The sequence below is a fragment of the Ooceraea biroi genome, chromosome 1, assembly GCF_003672135.1.
Source record: "Ooceraea biroi isolate clonal line C1 chromosome 1, Obir_v5.4, whole genome shotgun sequence".
Classification (NCBI taxonomy): Eukaryota; Metazoa; Arthropoda; class Insecta; order Hymenoptera; family Formicidae; genus Ooceraea; species Ooceraea biroi.
In genome coordinates, this window is record NC_039506.1 from 15,164,846 (window position 1) to 15,187,419 (window position 22,574).

At 49.3% G+C, this 22,574-nt stretch overlaps 1 protein-coding gene and 1 long non-coding RNA gene across 2 annotated transcripts in view; both read left to right on the forward strand.

Annotated features, from left to right (window-relative positions):
- Nucleotides 1-2,079: 2,079 nt before the first annotated feature.
- On the forward strand, nt 2,080-4,443 carry LOC105280867. The gene is made up of 2 exons (XR_894193.3): nt 2,080-2,203; nt 3,504-4,443. It is a non-coding gene; the product is annotated as an uncharacterized LOC105280867 (long non-coding RNA).
- A 1,269-nt stretch (nt 4,444-5,712) lies between these two features.
- Nucleotides 5,713-22,574, forward strand: part of LOC105280865 — a 190,461-nt gene continuing 173,599 nt past the window's right edge. The window contains exon 1 of the mRNA XM_026973194.1: nt 5,713-7,387. The gene's annotated coding sequence lies outside the window, so the exon portion shown is untranslated. The remainder of the gene's footprint in view (nt 7,388-22,574) is intronic.

Below are 22,574 nucleotides of genomic sequence, written 5' to 3' on the forward strand. Positions count from 1 at the left end.
CCGGTAAATCGATCGCGACCATCGTGGAGTTGAATCGGAAGGAAAACCTAACGGCAAGCGCGCGGGCAACGGGAAAAGCGTGCCTTTTTGCACGTTTTGCGACCAAGTCGAATCTGCCGAGCACGCTCAAGTGGTTTTTCGCACGGACGACGACGACGACGTTCTTGACGACGCTCCTCGGACGACATGGAATTTTTTGCGCTCCCCCATGCGCGCCACCCTTATCACCCATTACTCACGAGCGCGGCGCTTAATCGAGCCGCGATGAATCAAACGAATTGACGGCGCCGAGACGTTGTGCCAGGCTGATTTCCATTTGTTTGTGCGATCGTACACCTCGACACGCCTCCGCTTTTTATCGCGCGATTCCGAGTACGGGAGAGGCCGCGGCGGAATGATCGTCGATCTTCGGGGATACTCGTCGTCTAAGAATACCTGTCGCGTCAGCCTCGACGGTGGAATGATCGAGCGATTCTGATTTTCCGAAAATTTTCATTCCTCGAGATACGCAGTTTTACATATTGATTTCTGAACCTTAACGAGCTCCTAAGAGTTTTCTTGAACCTTTATGAAAATTTGTCTCGCAGCCTGTGAGCTTAAAAGCTGCTGACTGCAGATTATGATAATAATCGTAAATGTTCATATCGCTGTTTACCTCGAGCATGAAACTGCGCGTATAAAGACAACGAGCTCACATAAATAATGAGAACGCAAGATGTTCTTGAAGAGAAATAGGAAAAGAGAAGAAAGAACAAAAAAAGGAGAAAACATAGAAGGAATGTTCCTTCTAAATCAACAATATAAAGTTGATAATTCCTCGCAGAATCAGTTAAATCAATCGCAGTAATCGTACTCCGTCTCCCGCGAGTCCCCCTCGGGCTGCCTTTTCGGGTGCACCGAGTGCAGCCGCTGGTCTCGATCGCTTCTATCGAGGACGCTACGCACAATCAGCCCCATCGATTTTTTCGATATTTCTGGGCTGCACGGTACGTCGCTGTTTGTTAAGGCACTATTTACAATGCCGGTGAAGAAAAACAACGGAGAGGGATGGACTTTAATCAAGAGCACACATTTCCAAAGGGGCGGCGGGGTATTCTTAGAACCGAGGCAAGAGGTAGTTGTCTCCCCCTCCCCCCTCCCCCCCCTCTCTCTCTCTTCCCCTTGGCGATCGAGCCTTTGTCGGAGATTATCGATGCGGCGGTTACAATAGGAACCGCTTCTAACTACTTGTAACTCCCCATAATGAATTGCCCCCAGGAAAGGGAGCCTTTCTCGTGGAGCGTCTTGAATACGCCGGCGCACAGGACAACGCGGGCACAGGGATGCAACAGAATGCACGGGGATCGCGTTTCCGTCGCGCCGCGAGTAAAGCGGAAGTCGCCGGAGCCGCGAAGGGCGATTAACGCCGGTGGATAAATCACTCGGCCGTCGTGGGGCCGAGGGACCGGGAGTCGCCGATGCTGATTCTGATGCAGCTGATCGATTCGGAGCGACCGGAGAATTCCCGTTCTGGGAATCACGCTTGATAATTGTCATAACGAGCGCCTCTGCGATTCGCCGGTCTCTCCGGTCAACGTTAATTCATGAATTGCCGTCTCGATTTCAAACGCGTGTCGGCCGTTCAACGAGAGATTGTCCGGATGCCGCGTTTACGTGCTCAAAATTAGACGATGTTCCTTTCTTTCCTGGCAACAGTGAGGTTTCAGAAGATTGCGCAGTGAGGCGCATCCGGCGATCTCGATTCGTCTTTCTAAAAATCGAGAGCAGCGCGAATCGAATGTTAGGAACGATGATGCGCGATCCACGCACCCATGATCTCTTTCTCTCTCTCTTTTTTTTCTCTTTTTTATCCCTCTCTCTCTTTCTCGTCTCTCACTCTTTCGTTCCTCCCATCGTCTCTGTGTACTTAGCGAGCAGTCCCTAATTACGAGTGCGATTCTCGATGAGGGGGACGATCGATGGATCCCGCGATACCATGGCTCCTGCACCCCCGTCCTGTCACCCTCCCGGCCATCCCGTTGAAAAATGGATCTACCCTAGGCGATACCGCGCGCCACGCGTATAATTGGAATGGTGTATGATTAATCGATCGGCGAGTTAGTCGTCGACGAGTCGCAGAGACAGGCGCAACGGCCAGCAACGTGCTCGTTAATTACCATCGCGCACTTGATAGATAGATCGCACACGGCGAGAACAAGACGCGGTAAAGTGTCCTCTTCGCCCGCTTGAGAATGCAACATCAAGCGATCGGATGGTTCGAGGATAGCTCAAACGCGTTCGACACGATCGGCACGGTACTGTTGTGTGTCGCATTGCGGAGCCTCGTGAGATCTTGCGACTGCATCGTGTACTTGATTGGCTCTTCGATCAAGAATCCTTTTGTTGAACAATTGAACAATTTGTTCGAGAGAGAGAGAGAGAGATTTATATATTCAATCAACCGTCTGTATTGTTTTGTCCAGAGAGAGCTATTATTTGTTCAATCAATCGCGATCAATTAGACTCTTCTGTATTATTTTTATTCTGGAAAAACAAATTTATATATGCGCGCGTGTGTGTTTTACGTGCATAAATAAACTTTTATTTATAAAATAGTTCCCTTTAATTATTTATCACTAAATAATATATCAATAATGCAACAACAATATAATAATAGATATTAAATAAAGTGACGATTTACTTAATTATGGCTTTACAAGTACATATATTCACAAAACGAGTGTTAATATTTTACCCAAACGAATAAATAAATCGTCGTTGAGGTAAAGCTGTGCTGCAATTCGATCGCGTGGCGATAGCATGACATCGAAATCTCGACACTTTAAATTGGTATGCACCGTGCTCGAATCCACCGGCTATTTTTCAAGCCCGCGTCCGAGCGCGCAATCGATGCTCGGAGATGCGTTACGCGAGAGTGCGCGAGTTCCCCGGCTCGTGAAATCGCGGGGACGCCGAGAGATAATTGCTCGTTCGATCATTCCGTGCTAACGGTAACATTGTCCTCCCGGGAGGTGCGTTCCGCGTCGGGGGATCGCTCCGTTTATTTACCCCGCGTTGCGAAATAGACTTACGAGCGCGCGCGGCTGCATTTATCCCTCGCTTTAATCCCACCCCGTCTCACCGATCCCCATCCAACATTCTTGCCGTCAGCGAGAGAGTCCCGCGAAAAAAATCACGTCGCCAATCCGCGAACGTTAAAGTAACGCAAACGTAGATGCAAATGCGAGCGCGCCAATTTTGCATACGTCTTCGCGCAGCTCCACGGCGAAAAATTTCTCCCTGCGTGAAAGTTTTCAGTATGAAAAAGAGATATACAAAACAGAATTATTAAATGCAGGTGTCATAGCGACTTTGCAGACGTCCAATTAGCCGACTGTGTCTTGTAAAATTTATACGAGAAAACAATTTGAATTAATTTCTCGCATCCTGCTCTTCGCTCCACGGAGGCACGCGAATTTTTTTGCTTCCACTCTTTGCAATTCAATGTTTCTTTGTATTCCCAGATTTTTATTCAAGAGGAACCGATCCTGAAAAAAAAGATACGAGAACGTACGCGTGTGTATTCAGATATAAATACGGATGCGGACGATGTCAGCGTAGCGCGCGTGCGCGAACAGAAATTTTACGCTGACACAGCACGCAGCGAACGGGGGAGAAAAGCAGAAAGTAAAATGCGAGGGTGGGAAAAAAGAAAAAAATGGAGACTGAAGGGACAGGTGAGCGTCTCTAACGACACTTTCATACTCGAGTCAGCTTCTTCGTCGCGAGCGCGCGATTCCGCCGATAAAACTTTCCTCATGAATATTTTATAAGTCGATCCAAGTGATACAACCCTCAACTGACGATGCATCATTGCGGCCGCTTCGCCGGATGCGGATACTCTTGATCGACAGCCGCTCAATCCCTCCTCCATCCCTGCCGTCCGTGATCCAGGACGTCGTTACACGTGGACATGCACCACTCCAACCCTCTACCCTCCGACCACGACCAGGCTTAACGTACGCGTACATTAGGGCATATAAATTGGGGTACTTAGTGCCGATTACAAATGCGTGTTCATGGGATACGCGGCGGAAACGATCGACGGAGGAGCAGCTGCCTTGACATCGGTTCTGCTACTGAAACTACAGCTTCTTCGGGGCGGGACGCAAAGGTTTCCCCGATGATAAACGCTCATACATATTTTACGCCCTTAACCCTCCGCCGGCGACCGGGCGGGCGGTCTATCGGACCCGGCGGCGGGTCTGTTTCTGAGAATATATTCATATAATCAGTTCAGTTTCGGGAGAAACGGGCTTTTGTAGGTCTCATGATGTTCCGCGTGCACCTAAATCAAACGGATTTATGGCGCACGTGAAATATTCCGCGGATGTATATAAAATCCTATTTCTTCGTCCACTCGTGCGTCATAAGAGAGAATGGAGATGTAGACGGCCCAGCCGTTCGATAAGAAAAAAAGGATGACCGTCTTCCAGGCTCCCCCGCTGAAGAAACAATATTTATCTCCCGTAATTCGGAGCACCCTCGAGGCAAACGACGCTCTCGTGCTCGTATCTTCCGAGCAAACGTCGCCGGAAATTCGCTGGTAATGCGGAACAACTTCCGCTCTCCCTCGTCCCTCCGGAGTTGTCAGCGTGCCGCTTGTCACGATCGCGTCACGATGCATCGACTCTCTCAACCCACCCCCATCCGGTCGCGTTTCTGTCGCGGAGCAGACGCGAGCTTCTTCACGTCGCCGCGCAATCTCGCGCGGAGTACCAAGTCGAACTTTCCCGTCTCGGCCGCTTACCCCTTTACCCCATCTGGCAGCCCCTCGCACCACCCCCGCGCTCTATCTCCAGAGTTGCGCTCCAGAAGTGCCACGAAGAGTCTGCTTGGCGCGCGAGTCCCGTTGTTTTCCGTTCAGATCTCACGAAAGGGGAGGAGAGGAAGAGGGACAAGGAGGAGACGGAAGATTCGTCCGCTTCCTTTTCCGCCCGGCCAATTCGCTTCCGCCTGCGTGGTCCGTCCGGATTCTCGCGGCGACGAGCCGTGTCTTCCGGCGAAGACGCACTCCGCCTTTGTTCGATCCGCGGTTCTCGCGGCGACCCTCGCGCTCGCGCTTCGCTCCATCTCCATTTGATCGGCTCGGTTTTTCTGCGACGGCTCCTCCTCTCTTTCTCTCTTTCTCTCTCGTGTTCACGCTCTGCCGCGCGTACTACGCCGCTCCACACCCTGTCTCGCTTCGGAGGAGTCCTCGGATCGCACCCCGTCTCCCTCTATCAGCCGTCACTCCCATCACCCCCGCCGCCGTCACCATCTTTGTCTCACCCAGCGCCCAGCGTTCCATCTCTGTCCCGCTTGCGCACGCACTTCTTCGCCTTTCCCTCTTTCGTTCACCCCATCTTGTCCCGTTTCTCTCTGTCTCTCTCTCTCTCTCTCTCTCTGTCTCGCGCTGGTTCTCTCGCTTCAACCATCGCGCGTCCGTTCCTCTGAAGCAACCCTCTCGCTTCCACTCAACTGTTGTCCTTCTTCTTCCCGTGGAGTGTCAACTCTCGTCTCTCAACCCCTGCGCGCGCGCGCGCGCGTTTCTCTTCAACGTCACTCTTCGCGCCGTGTCTTTCTCTTTCAACCCCCCGCGCTCGCACTCTCTTTCTCTCTTCATCTACCGGCCAACCCGTGTTCTACCCTCTCGCTCTTTCTCTCTCTCTAGCTATCTCCCACCAACCCACGCACACCCTTCGCCGTCGTCAAGCGCCGGTTCCGTGCGGATTGGTCCTGCGCGCTAGGGGATGCTGCGAGATAATCGCGTCCCCTCACCCCTCGCGTAACCAACCCCCGCGAGTCTCACCCCGCGTCGAGGGACGCAGCAGTGAGAGCCAGGCCGCCGCCATAGCCGCTCCCCGGGCAACGAAGGAGGAGAAACCGGCGAACCGTTCTCTCTCTCTCTCTCTGTCTGTCTGTCTGTCTCCCTCTGTCTATCTTCCTCTCTACCCTCCTCTCCCGTCTCTCTCCGTTTCTCGTTTTCCCTCTGTCTCTGTCCGACGACGCTCCGGTCCGGGTGTCCGCGCGTCGCGGTGGCGCGTTCCTCGGCTGCGACAGGTTACAACCCGCAGCATTCCGGACTGGGGTTTCGCCAGCGTGACTCGTCCGTGTCGCGCGCGCGAACGAACAAACGAACGTGCGGGCGAGCAACCGGGTGGACACCCGGCGGCGAGGGTGACGTGGACCTGGACACACGAGCCGCGAGCGGCGCGTGCGGCCGACGAGAGCGCGCGCGGAGGGGCCGTCAGTGCTGCTGCTGCTGACAACGAGACGTCATCGGCGACGAGGACGACGATGATGATGATAATGATCACGACGACCACGGCGGTCGGGGAGAGAGCGCGTAGATGAGCGAGGGCAACGTGGTAAGAGCAACGCGGCACGTCGAGGGTTCCGTTCGAAGACAACGACGACGACGACGACGGAGACGGCGACGAGGTTTCGTCGGCGCGAGAGTGACCGAGAGTCCACCGTCGGATGCCATCGAAGGCACGAGGGTGATCAGTGAGGGTGGATTACGGTGGCGGTGACCTGTCCAAGTTCGAGTATTCGGGGTCATCCTAACGATCGGTCGGCCGGCTACGCGGATCATCGAAACGTACTTGATAGGCGATTGCACCCGACAGGATGCGACCGAGACGACGATGACGGCAAGCCGGGGTGGTTTCTAGAGGTTCGCCGGGGTGGATTCTAAAGTTTCGCCGGCGTCGTAGCCGCGCACGCGACACGCGCTCGCTCGCTCGGAGCGGAAACGCGGAGAGTGGGACCTCGCCGAGGTCTGACGACGACGATCGTCGGTAATCGCGGCTGCTACGAGTAATCGAGAGCGCAGTGAGATCCATTCGGTGAATCCGGGGAGATTCGTGGGGGTGACGTGGGGCCACTCGTGTACCCGGGGGGGATGCTGAGAATCGTGTGCGCCATGTCAGTGTGAGTGTTCGCGGTGGGTCGCGCGCGCGGATGCTGTTCGCGGATGAACACGAACGTGGTCGACGATTTTCTTGTTCCCGCGACCGAGTCGCGACGCGGCGGTGCACGAATCCAGGTCGAGGGAACTGCCTGAAAAGCTTGAGCGCGCGTGACGAAGGGAATACAGCTTCGCGTCGAGCACGCGGCTCGTGCACGACAACGAACGCAGCTGCTCGACGCGACCTGGTGCTGCCGCTCGAACCCGACTGCGACATCGACGTGAACACGAGGCGCGTTTTCGCCGAGCGTGACACCGGGGGAATCGAATGTCGCCGTTAAACACCGCGGATTCTACGTCGAGGATGTTTGTCCCAGGCTGCTGGAGTGCTCTTAAAGGAGCACCCTCGTGCTGCTGATCGAAGAGCGAGCGATCGAGGACTCGAGCAGCAGGAAGGTAATATAAAAGTGGTCAAGACTGATCCTGATCGGGATCGTACGATACCGCGAAAAGAAACGAAGGAAAGGTCCGAACTGTGCCAGTAACTGCGATTGTCCGTGCGCGTTACGTTCGACGATAAAACTACGCCTTTTACGAGGAGAGTCTCGAGAAGAGCTTCTCTCGGAGGGTGGGCTCGTAGTCAATAATATGCCGCGTCTACGGAGACGAAGTACGCACGAGATATTCGCCGGAGAATTTAATTAAGCGACCAAACAACCGGGGTGGCTGCGAATCGAGCTCGTGGTCGTTCAAAATTTCTCGCGGCTAGCGGCGAGGTCGATCATCGCACGTCGGACGTCATCGCGCGCGTCACGTATCCGGTCACGGTGGATTACTCATGGTTTAACGGTGAAGAGCAAGGCGGATCAGCGTGAATTTATGCATGGCGAGTCTCCTGACACAGATCGCGAATCCTCCCGAAAACAGAAGGGATGGAAGAGGGAGGGATTATCGATACGTGAAACGCGAGCTTCATTCTTCCGGCGGCTTTTCGGGAGGCTCGACGAAAGTGCGAGTCATGGGGAAGACAGAAAAAGAACGAAACACGGAAAGCGCGGCCGAGCGCGAAGCGATCCCGGACGCGACTGATCACCGAGTGCGAGTGCTCCCGATCGCGGTGGCATCGCGGGAGCACGTGGGTGCCATTATGCGAACCGCCACCGCGAACATTGATCGCGATAACTCGATTGCCAGTGCATCTGACGCCTCAAGTTCCGGCTTTCACCTGTCCTACATCGTGTGTGTACGGGACGCCCGTAATCGCAGCTCATTAAGCGTCACGAGATACGAGCAACGCCGGCCGTTTGATCGCGCCGCTCTGTCGCACGCTGATGTAACGCGACCTCTGCGAGTCACGTGACCCAGACGTGTACGCGGTGCCGATTCCCCGCCGATTATCATTGATTGACATTTCGCCGGGTATTAACCGAACGCGTCCGACGATCGATTCACTTCTCGCGCCGATCGCGAGCCGATCGCGAGCGCGACGCTCCTCGGCGTCGATTCTACTTGTTGCGGGAATGCAATTGCGTTGATAACACGCGAACAAAGATACTCCAATTTCGAGAGCGCAGTCTTATTGCGAATACTACCGATTGTCGCGATTGCATGCTGTTTTCCCAGGTTTCCTTCTTCGCAAGTATCTAGGGAGTAACTACCCACGTAGAAATTGCCGAGGTTGTTTAACTGGCCCAACATTGGCCTAGTATTGGTAGCCCGGAGTACGGCAGCGGCGTTACACTCCAGTGTCGGATCTGTACTGGCACGATACTGGCGGCCAGTACTGCAAAGAGTTGGCAGACAGTCTTGTCCCAGTACTTATTAAACCCGGGCCATGTGACGGGCCATTATAAAATACAGACATGGACCAGTACTGGTTGCGAGACGGGCCATGCTTCGGCAACCGACACAGACCCAGCATTCGACTACATACATTGCCGATAATATATAACTAGCAACACAGGCGCGCTATAAATAAAATAAGAAATAAAAAAAAATAAAAATAAAAATAATATAATAAATACAATTGTCAATATAACCGCACCGACAGCCACTATGACATTCTGACATTCGCAACACGAAGTTCAAGTCACACGAAATTCGTCGCGGAAAAGAGGCTTCAATATTCGATAAAAAAGAACTTCACGAAGTTAACACGCCTTTTTTAGAATAGGATTATAACAATATATTGATTCACCAGCGACCGATAGATGGCCAGATCAGGCGTGACGTTCTCGCTAGAAACATTTGCGTTATCACGTATAAATAACCATCCGGAAAACCGATTTAACATCTTTTTCTTTTAAACGCGATATTAATTCACGCGACATTTACAAAATGATTTTACTAATGTTGTTTGCATTAGTCTTTGTTTATAATATTTAAGTCACAAATACAAATACAAATAGTACAAAATACATATTATATATATATAAAAAATACATTTATACATTAATACATTAATTAGTCCACTTCTATGCCCAATGCTGGTGCAGTTATTTACTCAATACTGGTCTATATATTATTGCCAGTGTCGGATCAGTACTGGCAATTAAGTACGGCATGGCGTTACACTCCTGTGTCGAATCTGTACTGGCACAATACTGGCGGCCAGTACTGCCACGATGGCAAACGGTACAGTCCCAGTATCGGACCGTTTTGAAATTTCTACGTGGGTACATCAAAATCCCGGGTTTCGTCGAATCCGACTGACTGACTGACATGTCGAGTTCACTTTTTTGAAGTCGAAGAAGTTAACGACGACATAGATGTCGAGCGAGGGATGAGAGCGGTCATTTTCGGGCCGAGGGGATGCTGCTACGTGTTCGAGGGATGGCGTGGTCTGCGGTCGTCGTTTGCTATTGTTGGCCGAGTTAAGCGGCGCACGCGGAGGGAGCTATACCCTTTAACATCGCGGAAAGATCGATCTCGCGCACTCGAAACGTTCGACTCTCGCTATTCGTTTAATCGAGACTGAAGAGCGAGGGGATGCGAGCGGGAAATTAACCCTCGTCCGATGCCTGGCGCGCCTGCCTCGCGTTTTAACGTTCCTGATGTTTGCACTTGTGGTAGGACGAAAATGATCTGATGTAATTATCCGGGCCGTGCACTCAGGCGCTAATAATATATTTTGCATAGATTGCGAAAGAATGGGCTGACTCTGCATGGATTATTTTTATCGGGGATTAGTAAGAGGATTAAAATATTTGCATCTTTACATATTTTTCGACATGGAAATTTATTTCATCTCACGCAGCGTAATTACGTGGATTATCTTGCGGATATAAATAATTCTCCCATTATTTTTAAAATACATCGCACTTTGTCACTCACGCTTCTATCGATTCTCATTTGACTCTGATCAATTTTGAGGTGCCCTTTAAACACTTCCACAATTTAATTCCACTTTTATAATCTTTTATAATCTTTTATACTAGTAGTTTCAGCAACACACCAAATTAACACTTTTTTTAAACGAAGATCGTTCGAAATAGCTTGAATAGTGAACTCTGGAGGTTAACCGACATTTAACCGACGCCAAATTGTCATTCTCCCGTATACAGGAGACCATAGTACAGTCGGGAACTCGAATTGTTTCTCATGCTGCGGCAAATCTACCGCAAAGCACCGGAAGAAATTCTCCCTTGTAAATTACAAGTAAAGGGCGGCAAGTCAATTTCTTGCCTGAATATATCGACGCTCCCCTTTACGTGCGGAGAAACGAAATCGAGCGGCCACTTACTAATTTCAAAGGAGGAAGGCAGTTGAAAGGGGGCACAAGTGGCGACGGGGATGCGAATCGACGCTTCGGCTCGATCGAAAGCAAACTCGATGGCAATCGTCTCTCGTCAGCGGCGCTCTGTTTACGAAGAATCTTCGCGCAACATCCCCGAAATCGTTCGCCATCCTTCACAACCCTCCGCAAATACTCGCGTTTGCCGCGACGCGAGCGAGGACGCGTCGCCGTCGATTTTTCACCCCTGCCGTACTCCTTGTCGTACCCCTTGTCGATGCGAGAAAACGCTTGAAAAGCGCGCTACTCGTGCGTGTCGATTTTCCATCGTGATCGTCGTCGATCACGCTGTTACGCTCATCGGCGCGTTACTGCATTACAGCGCTCAGCATCGAGGATTAACGTACGCGATCGCTCGCAGATCGGATTAACGCCGCGTAATTATCGCGCTGCAATACACTCGATGGAGGTGACAGCAAAATAATGCAAAATACAACGGCCGAGATTTGATGAATAATAAACGAGCGTACGCGCACGTAAATTACGCGAGGCGATAACATTCAGAGAGGGGAAAGGGGATGCGATTAGCGTTTCGTTTTCCGGTTGTAACGGTAATTGGCTACATATTGCGACGGTAATTCGCTCCTCCATGACGATGGGTTTCCGTCTGCGCTTCCATCGTCGTATAATTCGATCGCTTGGCGCGAAGGGGGGCGGGGAGGAGGCTTGTTAAAGTGCGGACGATTGCGCAGGAAGCGCGGCGATTAAACGTGCCGGCCGTGTTACCGATCACGAGAAAAGTCAAACACCTTTACGGTTACGGCGCTTCGCTCCCCCAGGGAGGGCATTAAGTGTCGCTTAATGGCCGATAGCGATACCACGACATTTGCCCTCCCGTCCCTCACGGCGCGCGCTCTCGATGTACGTGCTTGTAGATCGAAACGGATCCCCGTTAACACTTCCGGCAATTAGAAAGTGCTGCTCGCGCAAAAACGCGTCTTATCGCGCTGGCAATCAAGGGAATTACGGGGGTACACGGTCGCGATAATTGGCGGGGGATCCTGCCGGATACTGCTGATTGGACTCAGGGACGCCTAATTGTGCGTGACAGCGCTAATTGTCGCTTGAGCGGCGCCTTAACGCGGGCCCTTCGGTCTGCAACTCATCCATTGCGGTATCTTGAATCGTGCGCTCCCGGAGGAAGCGACCTGCTCGCGATCTAATTGAACGAATCAAAGGTGATTTAATTGGCGCATTATTGCCAATTATCGTTACGAAATTAACGTAGAAACTTTTGCTCGGCGTCTCGATCAAAGCGGTTCCAAAGAACCGCTCAGCTTTATCATCAAGCGTTGATGCGTTTAGCTTCCCCTCCTTCCGCTCCCACCCCCATCCCCATCGCTGCATCCATCATTGTATCCCGGTACACCGTATTACCGGTACCATGCCTGATTATATATGTATTACATGTAAATTAATTTTCCGTTCGCTCGGAATTAGAATCGCACGGCCGTGCCGAGCCTGCCGTCCCGAAAGATGACGATGATTGACGGTGATTCGCGGCGCGGTACGTGCGCACGTACACGCAAACGTATGTACCGTATTATTAATTCGTCACGTATCTTCCGTCGAGTGCGAAACGCCAAACACTAGATAGCAAAATAATTACGCACAGGTTTAATCAACGCGGCGTCATCGACGGCGCAGTGCATAACGCGCGCGCAGGGGTGTGCACGTGCGCGCGAAGTTATTAAACAAATCAATATCCGCCGCTTTTCGCGAATGAACGTTTCGTCAATCGGCGAAGAGTCGAAACGCGATAATTTCGCGAAACGCATTCACAATCGCGTTAATTGACGTCGCGAGGGATTGTCCGCGCGTGCTATACGCACAAAATGAAAATGCCCGCGCGAGGAAACAAAATGGGAAATGTGGCGCGTTCGCGATACACTCGCGCGCCTTTCGGACGCTCGAGATTTATTTTCGGTCTCGTACTCGTGCGAATTGAATGGACGCGATTTCTCGCGACAGGCGAACCTGCGTCGTAACTAGAGCTCTCGATTGTTTACGTGTTTTAATATTCCCGTGTACACGAACGGGCCGCGCACGGATCACCACGTGACCGCCACGATTTAAATCAGGCGATCCCTCGATACGCGCGCGCATGCGCGTCAGATCCCGTCGATTTCCGCGTTCGATCGCGTAACCGCGCTCTCCCGGCCGGCCGGGAGTAACGAAGTGCCATTTCCCGCGGAATTACAGCGATTTCCACATTGCCGGACCGGCACGCGCTGCAACTTTCCGGTCGATGCTTTATATTGAAGGTATTATCTCGTTTTATTCAGAGCTCCGCGCCGCCCGTTCGTATTCTCGCTGCCGGTATCGTTTATCGGCCAGCTTTGTGACGTCACGTCGCCGCGCAACTAGGCTATCGTGGAACGCACCTGTATAAAATAAATACGACGATGGGCGATATAATGCTCGGCTCAGGATGCAGATTAGACGCCGGAGCGGATAAACGGGAAGAAGATCGCTCGCTCGCTCCAACGAGGAGTTTCACGTGCATTCAAGAAGAAGAAAAATTCTCGGCGCTCGCCCGGCTCGTCCGCCGTTGTTGGTCCATTAAGGAACCGTCGAGAGCGATAATCGAACGATTATCGCAAACGGAGATTTCGTTTGCGGCCGACAAACGGCGCGCCTTTGTGATCTCACGGCGGATAAATGAATTATCATCGCGCGATCGCGCTCCACATACGTCCCGCGGAATTATTCCGTAACGCGAGCGATTTAATATCGCGCGGACCTTGCGCCGACGCGGAAACCGGAAAAACGAGCCCGGCGAGTCTCGCGCTGCCGCGAGATAAATTTCAGAGTTCCCGCGCCTTAGCGCGCCGTTGCATTTAATCGCGCGCGCATACGCGCACTTTTGCGGCGAATCTTAAAACTTAATTACCCGCGGACGCGCCGCATTATCTGACTTTCCCCATTAACACCGAGTAAGAAGTAACGCCGGTCCCGTAATGGCGCGAATTTCCCTTCCCTATCCTCGCGCTTTTTCCGACGCCGCGCGATAACTGCCGCGTCCTGAAATTAAGGGGGGAGCCTGCTTTAGAACGCTGAAAATTTAGGTATATTTTACGAATTGTTTTTGGAGAAACTATACAGCGGATCATTATAAAACTTTGATGCATTTATTAGTACATGTTTAAAGATCAAAAAAATTATTTTTTGATTTGAATATATCGCTTGTAGAGGTCGTCCTGGAGAAATCTTAATGCAGCCGCGTCGCCGGCATTGCAAATTGGTGAGCATTCTCCTGCCTCCAAATTTCATCCAAACTGAAAAATTGAAATATCTTCTCGTTATTTATGAATTCCCATCGTCGATGAACCAAAGAGAGAAGAAAAAAGTTGAAAAGTGCCAAAATGGTGGAGCTTAGAACACAAAAGTACGATTTTTAGGCAAAGTTTTTGAACTTTTTCATGCAAAAATAATTGTTTAACTTAATGTTTTTATGAATATTAAAGGTTCATCGACGATGGAATTCATAAATAACGAGAAAATATTTCAATTTTTCAGTTTGGATGAAATTTGGAGGCGGGAGAATGCTCACCAATTTACAATGCCGGCTGCGCTAAGATGCCTCCAGGACGACCTCTACAGGCGATATATTCAAATCAAAAAATAATTTTTTTTATCTTTAAACATGTACTAATAAATGCATCAAAGTTTTATAATAATCCGCTGTATAGTTTCTCCAAAAAAATTCGTAAAATTATACCTTATTTTCAACGTTCTAAAGCAGGCTCCCCCCTTAAGAAGGTAATTAAAAAAGTTAATCGCGGGAGGATTACCGATTTTCAAGCGAGTGCTCAATTACATTCCCTCCCTTTCTTCCTCTCGCTCGAATTTCCAAGGGTGCAAAGTGTCATCGTTCTCGCTGCTGAGTTTCTCTTAAAAGTCCGCGCGAGTGCCCATGATAAAACCTCGGAAGGATCGGAAGGCAATTTATGATCGTAAATGAGTCAGCGGAAATGGAAACTGCCCGGATCAATGATCAACGAAAACTCCGGCGCGGCCGTACGCGGCGACCGTTCAGCTCTGAAAACGCTCGCTTAAGCTTCGCGTGTCCTCCATTTCACCTCCTAACTTTCTTCCGTTCCGCGGGAACTTACGCGGCAAAGTTCCGTGTGCTCTTCCCCGTTGGCCCTTTTTATAAATGCTTCCCTGTCCATTTCGAAGTGTCCGTAAATCTCCCATCTCGAGTGGTGCTCGCTATTTTCGAAACGAAATTTAAAACAAACGCGGGAAATGATGTTAATTAAATCTTCCCGCGTTCGGCAAGCGCGAGAGCGCTGCGAGCGACTCGACGAAGACGCGCGAGCGCCAAATTTGAATGTCGAGCAGTTTGGTTCGGAAGTTTCGCGAACTTAATCGTGTCATACTCGTCACTCGTGCACCGCCAAGTCGCTCTAGAGAGGATCCCGGTGTCTTTTCTTTCACGGTTTGTTCGGCGATGCGGTAAATAAATACGATATGTATTGCCACTTGGTCGGGTTGTGATACCCCGCATCTGCCGTGTATTATACTCGAACAATACAGTATCGGATTAGCGCGGGCTAATTCGGATTCAGAGCAACCGTAATGCATTTAGAGTCTTGATTGAGACCGATGCGCGATCGCAGCCACGTTCGTTAGCAGCAATAAACGCACGCGTAGTCGCGCAAAGTCGAACAATAAAAAGTAACGGGGACTTTGACTCGCCACCTTATGCGATTCGTGATCGAATGTTGAAAACGCTTCACGATGTATTAGGTTGTTCATTAAGTTCTGCGGTTTTTTTGCCCTAAATTAAAACATAAATCTATTGTACTTACACATTTATTCAATCTAGAATGTATTGTCCATCTTGATCGACCACCTTCTGCCAACGTTCTGGAAGGGACATAATGCCGCGTTTGTAGAAGTCGCGCGACTTCTGCGCGAAAAAGTCCTTCAAGTACGTTTGAATATCGTCCACTGAATTAAAGCGCTGCCCGTCGAGATTGTTTTCGAGTGACCGGAACAGATGGTAATCCGACGGCGCAAGGTCTGGGGAGTACGGTGGGTGCTGCATGACTTCCCAGCCAAAGCGCTTCAACTTCTTCTTGGTCACCAAAGCAGTGTGTGATTTGGCGTTGTCGTGGTGGAAGACAATGCCCTTCCTGTTCGCCAATTCCGGCCGCTTCTCCGCCACTGCCTACTTCAATTTTTCTAACTGAGCGCAATGCTTCTCGGCGTCGATGGTCTGACCGCGCGGAAACAGCTCGAAGTACAGGACGCCTCGCCAATCCCATCACACACTCAGCATCACTTTCTTCGGATGCAAATCCGCTTTGGCAACCGATTGTGACGACTCACCCGGACCGCACCATGACCGCTTGCGTCGAATGTTGTTACATACCACCCATTTTTCATCTCCCGTGACCACCCGTTTGAGAAAGGCCTCCAGCGAGTTCCATTTCAGCAGGGATTCACAGATCATGACGCGGTCCAAAATGTTCTTTTCGGTGAGCTCGTGAGGGACCCAAACATCTGCTTTTTTCGACATCCCAAGCCGTTTTAATCGCTGCGCAACCGTTGTATGGGCGATGTCGAAGCGCTCCGCGATCTCCCGCGTCGTCAGGTGTCGGTCTGCTTTGATTGCGGCCACGATTTGGTCGTCGTCAGCGGTGGATGGACGACCGGAGCGAGCAGCATCGGAGACGTTCACATCTCCGGAACGAAAGCGCGCAAACCAACGCTGACAAGTGTCAGCGCTTATGGCCGAGTCCCCGTACACGCCACGTATCTCACGTTGTGCGTCCGTCGCTTTTACTCCTTTGCGGAAGAAAAATAGCAAAATGTGCCGAAAATGCACCTTTTGATCCTCCATTTTCAATGAATAGCGCGTACACACAACACGTCAAAACACAACAAAGACTCTGGCGAAATGTCAAGCGTTGTCTAACCTGTCACGGAGTATTCGGCAATCCGCGGTTCAGGCGATGCATGCTATCTTTTTCAATGGACAAACGCTATCTATCAAGAAAACCGCAGAACTTAATGAACAACCTAATAGATTAATACACGATAAAACTACAACTTAATTGCTACCTGAAAAAATTGTTACAGCTACAAAAATTCAAATCAACAAGAAATAAGTGTTATTTGTGGAAAATTGTCAGAAATAGTTGCCGAGAATTTCTCTTTCGTAACTAAGACAAAAAAACTACAAGTTTCCTAAAGATTTATAAAATCGTGTTGCTGAACACCGTCCCTCTCTTTCTCGGGATCACGCAATGCACCGCTGATTGAATAAAACTCGGCGATACATTACTGTCGCGTTCGCGATAAGTTCTCGCACTTAACGCGCCCGGAACTTTCGCAGCCCGGAATATTCGCGCTTTTGTGCCGAGTGACACGCGGGATACGAGGTCACACACAACTGGCGTAAACTCGGACGTAACTTGCCTGTCAGAGCTCGTGAGCACGCAACCGGGGGCACAGACTGATGCGAAAAGTTCGAGCGCGGACGGTCTTTTACATCGGTCGGGGGAGAAGGGGAGGAAGAGGGGGAAGGGAACTCACCCTCGACGGTAAATCGCGCCTTTTATTTCGCTTGCCGTGCCGCGACTCTCTTTTATCCCCGGCTGCCAGGCTGCCGTTTCCGCCGACGGATAATCGATTCCCTTTTCCACCCTTTTCACGTATCTCTATCTCTCTCGCCGACCACCTTTCCGTGGCAATTATCGGAGCCGCGGAAAGATCACTTAGATAATTAATGAGGAATCAGACGGCGGCGGCGGCGGCGGTGATGGGTCGATACATTGAAATCGTAGCTCCCGCTGAAGAGACGCGATACGCAAATAGCCGCGCCTGAAATCTGCTTATGGCCGGCTGTAATGCCGCTTATGTGCGGTGCGCGCGGAGAATGCTTTCCAGGTTAATTAAGTGTAACGCTAATGAAGACCCCGGGAAGGATTTAAGCAGCATTATATTTATGCGGCTTACACGAAACCCGGTGACGTTTGCCGTGTCCGTATTCGATCTTGCTGGGTTTCATGAATAATTAATGCCCCGGTAATTCTCTCCGGAAGTGGTAACTTATTCCTAGGGTTCAACGCCTATCGTGTATCGGCAGGTCCCTCAGTCGTACAAAGTTTCGTAAAACATATATATATGTAATTTCTGTTGACGCTAATTGATGTCGGGAAACTATAGTGCCGCCACTTGGAAACTCGACAGAGCGTTTCAGTTTTTATTTCAAATAACAACTGGGACCCCGAAGATGATGTTTCACCCTTAAGAGAGGAAAGACTATGCGATACATACATATATACATATTATTCAATAATATACAATGTATACACCACGTGACGCAGTAAAGGGAGCAAAAAGAAGCGCGTTGAACGCGACAATGCATTTATAAGCCATGAATTCGGTTTTCTTCTCGTTCCTTTCTTTCTTTTTCCTACTCTACTCTTTCCTTTTGCTCGCTCTCTCGCCGAGAGAATTCTTTTTGCTTCTGTTCCTTTTTCTCACGAGCCTCATTACGAGCGAGCCGCGCGAGGTTTGCAGTGCCACCCCGTTATATTCCGCTGGACGCTCTCGGCGCCCTAATGGCCTGCAGTACGTTTAATGCCGTCCCATTTTAGGGCACGACCGTGTCCACCGTCTCTCCCTTATTTCGCCGGGCCAGACCAGCGAACAATTAACGCGAAACGTTACGGTCGCGCGGAAATGAAGCGATAAAGCATCGCGGTCTCGTGGATGCGCTTGCGGATCGCTCGCGTGGACTTGTTCCCCGAACGAACAGCGGTGGCCTGAGTGAAAACGCACCTAATGGCGCGTAATTAATGTAAATCCGCCTTTGGTTATTTTAATTATCCGTCAAGGCTCCTTACGCGAGGCTGCGTCCGCTTTCGCGTCTTCATCCGCTTCGCTCCGAGGCTGACAAGAGGCTTGAGAAACTTGAGCGAAGCCCTGCCGACGGAATCGGCTTACAAACTTATCTAACCGCCGCTCCATCCCGATCATCCGACCGCTCGACCCGCGCCGACCGTCATATTCACGAAATATGCTGGGCGCGTGGATCTCTGCCGCGTGCCCGAGCTTGGACAATGCCGATTTTGAGCCGCGAGGACAAAACCGATCGATGGGCCATTCGCCCGTTATCCTGTTTCCAGCATCTGGAAACGGCGAGCGGAAAAGAGCGAGAGAAACCGATCGCCGATGAGGAAAGGAGCATTCTCTTTCTCCCGCGTTCCCGAAAGTTCGAAGAGGCTTCCGAAATGACAAATGCGATTTAATTCCACTGTAATATTGATAGATAAATTTGTCAACTGATTTATCTGTAAGAGCAGATTTGCAAAATAGCAATGAAAATTGCCAGTACAATTGGCAGATCTATCCGCTGTCTTCTTTCCGCGTTCCTTTTTTCGACCTCACGTTTACATGGATGAATTGCGTTAATAGCGTCAGATATGAAGCAACGGGCGGCAAAATGTTAAAGAGATTCGAGCCGCCCTTATCGATATAAATCCATCCTTACGCAGGATTCAATTAAAACGATCCGGCAATGCTTATAGAGAAGCACACGCTTTCAATGAGACATCGCGCACGTCGAGAAGAGCGAGTGGAACGTATCAAAGTTTCAGCCGCCCTGGGAGCGCGAGCGAAGTTCGCGGGCCATCACGAGCCTCGGATATAAAACCGCCCGACACGTTCCGCGCGACAAATGATTTTCTCGGGGCGCGTTTCAGGGAGCGAGATCCTCGGGAGGTACGGTAAACTTCGCCGCTCGACTTATTGCGGGATCTCTCCTAATGATTCGCGGGGAAACGATATTTAATTAAGACCGCCAACTTTTTTCCCCCGACGAGGAAGCCCCGATATTGGAGACCGTCCTGCCTTCTTTTTCTTTTTTTTTCTTCTTTAAAATATTATAGGAATATATAGGTGCCGCTTTTTTTCTTTTTTTTTTTGTAAAAGCTAATACATAGTTAATACGAAGCTCACAGAATCGTAAGAGTGGTAAATGACGTTCAGCAAGCTTTCCTGTGCTTCCTTGGTCTAGAACGCAATATATTACGTGGGGAAGAGAGGAAAGCGGTAGAATTAAAATAAGGGAAGATTGCAGAAACCGAGGTTTTTAGAGGAGCGGGAACGCGCGCGGAAGACGACTAAATTTTTATTCGGCGTTTGTGCGCCAGGGGTGGAGAGAGAATGCCTCTCCTGGCGAGTTTCTCCGTCAGGTTGCGGGGGGTGGCAATCGCTTTTTCAGACGATTTAATTCCATCGGTGCCGTAATTTAAATGCCCTGTCAAACTTAACAAGCGAGTTAATTTGAACGGCCGCTCCCCATCCCCGCTCTCCCTGTGGTGCTATAACTTATCGAGCCGTCGTCGCCGTCGTCGTCGTCGTCAATGCAACTCTTTTCCACCGACGCTAATTTCAGCCGGGGAAATTATTTCGCTCGCTCGGACCGAACTTTTCTTCTCACCCGGCCGATAAAGTTCCTCGTCTGCGCTGCGGATGACGATGAGCCCCGGGAAACGGTATCCGACGTGCCAAGCACTCGGAAATCTCACCCCCTGCTTCCCCGGATTGCCACCTCGCGGCCGATTATTTGCGAAAAGCGGGAGATTTTGGATGCACGGAGTCTGGGAAACAAATCTCTTAACAAACTCATGATGTTAACGTCACTCGTCACTCAAATAGCGTTTTTCGGTTTGACCCAGGCTGCGGTCCAGTTGATGCTGTTTCAAATGTTTCAAAAACGCTGTCTATCCTTTATTCTTTTTTCAAGTACAAAAAAGGAAAGAGAGCGTTTTGAAGCATTTGCAGCGTCAATTGGAACCGCAACCCTAGTAGCCATCACTGATGGATGTCAAACTTCCGGCTAAGCATTGGCAATCCCACAATCCCATAAATCAAACGAGATTGAGTTTTTTCGAAAATGTTCTACAATGTTAGTTCAGCTATAGAGCTCGGATATTGCAAAAATTATACACTGTTGTATCAAATTGCAATGCCTGTCAGAAATAAATAAATAGGTATTTAATTAGCTATATATATACAGGGTGTCCCGGGTTTTAACCGACAAACTGCGGGAGCATGTTCTACTAGTGGAAATAAGAAAAAATTCTTATATCGAGTTTGCTTAGAAATGCTTTATTACAAAGTTATAAATCAATATTGAAAAGAAATATGAGATAAGTAACAACGGAACATAGTGTAGAATTTGGAAGGTCGAAGATGTTTATGTTACGTGTATTCACATGTATTCATGTTCACTATGTTGAAACGATTCAGTATGATTGTTACTTTCACAACAGTAGCTGTTAGATTTCAATCGTCGTGTCAACTAGCAATTACTATCAGAATGCCAAAAGTGTTTTCAAATGAGGAATACACTGATATTCATTTCGTGTACGGATTCTGTGACGGAAATGCACGAGCTGCCGTACGAGAGTATCAACGTAGATTTCCTAACAGGAGAGTACCAGATAGATTTAAAGCAACGAATTACTAATTCAGTTACTGAGATGCAACCAAATTTTCAGGAATGTCGTACTGTAACAAATTCTGTACTACGTCGATGTCTAGCTTGTATCGATGTGTAAGGACATTTTGAAATGCGTCACTAAATCATTGCGTAGATAATTTATATTTTTGTGAAAAAATCCGTTGTTACTTATCTCATATTTCTTTTCAATATTGGTTTATAACTTTGTAATAAAGCATTTCTAAGCAAACTCGATATAAGAATTTTTTCTTATTTCCACTAGTAGAATATGCTCCCGCAGTTTGTCGGTTAAAACCCGGGACACCCTGTATATATATATATATATATACACAGTACAGTACAGTATATATATATATACAGGGTGGCCCATTTTAATTTATACAGTCGATTTTTTAAAAAACTAAAAGAGATACGAAAAAATGTTTCAGACAGACATGTCACGATTTCGAGGGGGACATAAGATGATACCATTGGTTTGACCTTGAATAGTCGTTTGAAGGTCACGCGAAGATCACCTTCAATTTCTTAAATTGAAACCCCAACTTTTTATTGCAGATTCTTATTCTCCATCGAAAAGTAAGGAACTTTTGTTTGAAACATTTTTCCGAAAAATGTCATCTTATGTCCTTAAAATGTCCTCAAAACTCATCTTGAAGATCATTTTAAGGACATGACATTTTTCGGAAAAATGTTTCAGACAAAAGTTCCTTACTTTTCGATGGAGAATAAGAATCTGCAATAAAAAGTTGGGGTTTCAATTTAAGAAATTGAAGGTGATCTTCGCGTGACCTTCAAACGACTATTCAAGGTCAAACCAATGGTATCATCTTATGTCCCCCTCGAAATCGTGACATGTCTGTCTGAAACATTTTTTCGTATCTCTTTTAGTTTTTTAAAAAATCGACTGTATAAATTAAAATGGGCCACCCTGTATATATATTTTCCAGCGATTCTTTTCCTAATTAATTTCCCAGTGAATTGTTTCCCAATAATTGGCAGGCAAGGAGCAATCAAGTACTGACCCTTCGTCACGCATGGCTCTTCCTCTACTAGCCAACCATGTATTTATTTCTCAATCAGTCAATTATCGCCTACCGATGAAGAGTGGCATTCACTCTTCGCCGAAAAGCCCCATACAAATGGATCTCTTCACATAAAAGGGACCGGCGGGTGCTATTCTCGACGTCGGAGGGTATTTTGAAAAATACCTCCCATTTCTGCGGGATCAGCAGTAGACACGGGGAAGAGGGATGATTCTCCGTTTAACCTTGAACCGCAGATCGCGCGCGGTGCCTTCATCGATCAGTCCTTATCGATGCGTCTCACGTGGGGAAAGTTTTTGTCTCTCGCTTCTCCCCGCA